We start from the raw sequence: 5,354 nt of genomic DNA, 5'->3' as shown, positions 1-5,354 counted from the left end.
GTTTTGAGCGTTCATAAATTTGAAAATATTTTGTCACTTTCTAAAGGTTGTATCTCTTGGTTGGTGAGGTGCCAGCTGGGAAAGTAGAACACTTAAGCCTTTTCTCAATTGTGCAAAAGTAAGTCCTCTCCTCGACTCCTTCCTCTCCTCCATGACCCGGAAGCTGATAATTGGTCGCCATATGTACGAGTGTCATTTTGTTAATAGGTGAACAGAGGAGTTTGCTCCTCTCCTCGATTGCCTCTGCAGAGGATTCTCGGGTGTATCCTACCGCAGATGTTTCGTCGTAGGAGAAAAGCATGCATATGTTTAAAAACAATACACAACTGATCCTTTTAGTATAGATTGTCTAGAACACCTCCATACGTTTCTTTTTACCACACTAAGGGTCTTGCCCATTAACCCTCTGAATGGCACACATACACAATCCATGTCTCAATTGTCTCAAGGCTTAAAAATCCTTCTTTAACCTGTCTTTTCCCCTTCATCTACACTGATTGAAGTGGATTTACCAGTGACATCAATAAGGGATCATAGGTTTCACCTGGATTCACCTGGTCAGTCTATGTAATGGAAAAAGCAGGCGTCATAATGTTTAATGCACTCTGTGTATATAAAACAGAAAAATCCAGTTTCTGACTGCACTGGGCCCCACTGCGCTCTTTAAAGGACCTTTGTATCAAATAGTGTCTGTTACAGGTGAGTAGGTTTCAAAATATATAAGAATACTGGGAGAGCTGGAGACCCACACACTGTCGGAAATTAGGAAAAATCCAAAACAGGTTTAAATGCAAAAATAGAGATGATTTATTGGGACATAATGATGCCCGAAAAGTTCATAATGTAAGGTGAAAAAACTAAAACGTTTCGGCATCAAGCCATTAGGGTTGCATTCAGTATGCCAGAACGGTGCGCAATGTTGAATTCAACAGACACAGAAATGGTACTGTACTGAACGACCAGTTAAAAAATGTTGTGATTATGGTGGTCCGAGGGCAGTTACCATATTATGGTGTGCTGCACGAGTTTTGCTAATTCAGATGGTCACACCCATATTGATCAGGCCAAATCCACCAAATGATCTTACTAGATCATGTCCCAAAGGGAGATGTCGAACCGAGTTGACTGGAAGTCAACCAAAATAAAGGCATAGTGTGTATGGGAGAATGGAGGTTTAAAAACGTATGGATTGCTGCATCATGCGTATAGCTAACACACATGACTTGCAGTAGTGCAACAATTTTCTCTAAATCCAGTTTGTTCAAAGGTGTACTATGTGCTCTGATATTAGAGAGCCAGAGTTTGTTAACCAGTGGTGAAATAACAGTTGTCATCAGTTGCACAATATCACACCAATATTATGGTGTACATGACAGGAGGCTGGTGAGGGGAGGACAGCTCATAATAATGACTGGAATGAAGTGAATGGAATGGTATCAAACACAAGGAAACCATGATGTGGTTTTCCACTGGAATGGAATGGTATTGATGTGTCAATACCATTCCATTCCAGTCATTACTGGTCCTTTGTAGTTCAGTTGGTAAGTGCATGGTACTTGTAACACCAGGCTAGGGGGTTCAATTACAGGGACTACCCAGACTTAAAATGTATGAATGCATGACTTTAAGTCACTGAATAAAAGGCAATACATTGCATATATTATTCATATGAGCCCGGCGTCCTCCCCAATAAAGGTGCCACCAGTCGCCTGTGGTGCACATGCTTAATGTTGAATGCATTCAGATATAAGGCTGGATCTAATGTTGCCCGTCTGATGCCAATGCTACATTGGAGGCATTAAAAGTCTCTAGATGAGCTGAGGTGATTTGTCGTGTAAAACGCTCTATCTAGAAACAATTTGTCCTTGCTTGCGAAACGTTTATCATCCAAAAATAACATATAAAATAGACTTACTTACTGTTAGCTGTTTTACCACAGATTTGTGTGACACAGCTTCGAGACAAATTTAGCTAAGTATCACAGTTCAGTTTTATGTGCAACGCATAACACCTATGTGTGGTTAAATGGCGCACAGTACGTTTACCTTCTGTATTGGTAAAATTATTTTGGGGTGATATGAAATTAGTTTCTGGGGTTTCTAAAACCGTATAACACGCGATCTTTATTAACTTTTGAAAGAGCGTTGGGATTGTTGTACACATTGGCTGCACTGTGGTTGAGAGCTAGATCTAATGTAGAACGACAAAAAGAGCCTGCAAATGATAGAAAAGCAGTTGGGAAATTAATGTTTCAATTTCAGATACTTATTATTAAGTCAATGAATGTGAATAAATGGAGGTGGTTAACTTCTAACCCCAGTGCCATATCTGCAGTGGCAAACATTTTGATTGTGCCAAAATCTTGCACATCCAATATTCTACTAATTATGGCAGTGCGAGACATGTTTTATATATTGTACATTTCATGCATATACATTTGAACAAAGAACATCACATTTGGGGTTAGATTCAATCCAATCGCCCTTTTCAGGCTATGCACCTATTAAAGGCAATGTTTCCGTGTTCACGGAGACCGGAAAGGCTGCATAATGCTTTTTATTTAACTAGGCAAGTCAGTTAAATAACAAATTATTATTTACAATGACGACCAAACCCGGACGACGCTGGGCCAATTGTGCCCCACACTATGGGACTCCCAATCACTGCCGGATGTGATGCAGCTTGGATGTCGGCTGAATCGGAAATTACCATTAAATGTCAATCGGGCTATAATGGGATCTTCCTCGATCACTATTTATTGTTTACAGAGACAAATTGCAAAGGTGTCTCAGGCAGTATTTGGAGTATCTAAATATAGTATAACCTAAACCTACAGTGGTGTAAACTACTTAAATCGTTCTTTACTTTACTATTTATATGTTTGACAACTTTTACTTCACTACATTCCTAAAGAAAATTTTAAAAACAAGAAAACGGTGCCTTTGTGTTTGTTTAACATAAGGAATTTTAAATGATTTTTACTTTTGATACTTAAGTATATTTGATCAATTACATTTACTTTTGATACTTGAGTACAGTATATTTAAAACCAAATACGTTTAGACTTTTACTGAAGTAGTATTTTACTGGGTGACTTTCACTTTTACTTTAGTAATTTTCTATTAAGAAATCTTTACTTTTACTAAAGTTTGACAATTGGCTACTTTTTCCACCACTGCCGATCAATGTATAGAGAGAGCAGTGCTGTAAGAGGGTGCAGTCCAGAAATTAGATGAGAGCTCTACCATCTATGCCAAAAGCCTGTGCCTCTGATGGCGACAGTAGAACTGTCATCACCGCATTCTACAGTATTCCCATGCTACAGTATTCACTGCATGCCATAGTCGTACATAGAGGCTGTCAGTCAGTCAGGAACAAAACATTTTCAGTGGTAACCCTCATTATGGGCCATACAATCACTACCCTCTGGGCATCAGTAGATACCGTCATTCTGGCTCCTATATGGCTGTAAGGCAGTTTTCAGGCTGTTGTGAAAGGCTTCATGGATACTTGTTAGTCAGTGAGACCAGTCTCAGATACAGACCATCGTCACGGCTCCACGTCAGTCAGCACCTACGCAATCGCCTCTTTCAGAACCCTATATACTATTCTGCCATTCTATCTCTCTCCTGTTTGATTGGGGGCTTTAATGTTTGCCAGAGAATACCTGGAGTAGCTCTTGTTACCATTATGAGGGCAGTAGTTGGTTGGGTTTGTAGAGGTAGGGGGCATGTAAAGGGATCCCATTAAAAACTTAGTCAAATGTTTTCAGAGCCTGCAGCTGGTTAGATCAGCGAAGCGGGGTCTCCCTCCGACTGATTGACATCTCGGAATGGCAACATCTCACAATAAGCTGTTAACTGGGTTGAGCGCAGACAGAAACACTTTGTTCTGGACTGGGGCCCGTCCAACCCAAACAGGACCTCGCACCTGAATCTAATCCCAGCTCTCCACACTGCTGTGGGGAAGGGAGGGAGAGTTTTGGGAGGCTAGGGGAAGGAGTGGGTCACAGCTTTTTTTTTACCCTTGTTCTGGCTGTGTTGATGCTTTTGGAATTGTGGGAAAATGTAAAAAACTAAGCTCACATTCTTCCCAAACTGTCCAGTCTGTCAATGGCATAATTGGTTTTCTGGTCTTGTTTCTTCACGGCTGCCATCGTGAGCAGCCTTCGCTGGGTTCAGCTGTCAGTCTCACAATGCCTCACTCGCTCTCTTTCTCTTTCTGTGTGTGTGCATTTGTATTTATTAAGGATCCCCATTAGCTGATGTGTGTGTATGTGTGTGTGTGTGTGTGTGTGTGTGTGTGTGTGTGTGTGTGTGTGTGTGTGTGTGTGTGTGTGTGTGTGTGTGTGTGTATGTGTGTGAGGGAGAGAGACACTCAACCTAGCTCCCACAGCCAAACCCCAGGTCATGCAATATACTGTAACTCTATGTTCAGTAGAAGATGTAGAAGAAGTTACAGAGAAGATATTGACTTCAATACTACGGAGTCAAAGGATAGAATGTACATCCCCTTCCATATGTAGTACAGTAAGTGGAACTCTCCCTTTAGAAAAAAATTGTTCTTAGATGGCCTCCAACCCTGCTCTGTCTTTACCTTCTACCTCATGTGTCCTGAGGTGGATTCTTCAGGTAAGGAACACTGAGGCCCACAGAGTCCCCCTTCCTGCCTGCCTGAAGCCAGTGTGCTGAGTTACCAGTTGTAGGAGTGTAACATACAGGCTCCAACTCTGTCACACTGCCTCAGGGGGAGAGGTCCCAGCTTTCCTTACTCCTGATTCTACCCTTGCAGGACCAGTGGAAAGAGCATGCTCTCTGCCCGTCACTTGTTATTGCTGACAGAAGGGGTGATTTGCTAACATGTTATCAGTATACAAGGGGCTGTTTATGGGGGTGGCAGGTAGCCTAGTGGTTAGAGCGTTGGGCCAGTAACCAAAATGTTGCTGGATCGAATCCCTGAGCTGACAAAAGAAAAAATCTGTTGTTATGCCCCTGAACAAGGCAGTTAACCTTGAAATAAGTCTTTGACATACTCAGACGGGGCTCCCAAGTGGTCAGCAGTCCAAGACACTGCATCTCAGTGCTAGAGGCGTCACTACAGACCCTGATTCGATTCCAGGCTGTAGCACAACTGGACGTGATTGGGAGTCCCATAGGACAGCTCACAATTGGCCCAGCGCCGCCTGGGTTAGGGTTTGGCTGGGGTAGGCCGTCATTGTAAATAAGAATTTGTTCTTAACTGACTTGCCTAGTTAAATAAAAAAAATATAAAAAGACGGTCCGTGTAAGTTCCGATTTTCAGGTGTGGGTGGATTTAAATGTGGAATTCCTGTCATTGGCCAAATACACAGCCAA

Source organism: Oncorhynchus mykiss, chromosome 20 (assembly GCF_057628025.1).
Source record: "Oncorhynchus mykiss isolate SJ-2025 chromosome 20, ASM5762802v1, whole genome shotgun sequence".
NCBI lineage: Eukaryota > Metazoa > Chordata > Actinopteri > Salmoniformes > Salmonidae > Oncorhynchus > Oncorhynchus mykiss.
Note: the sequence above shows the minus strand (reverse complement) of the source record.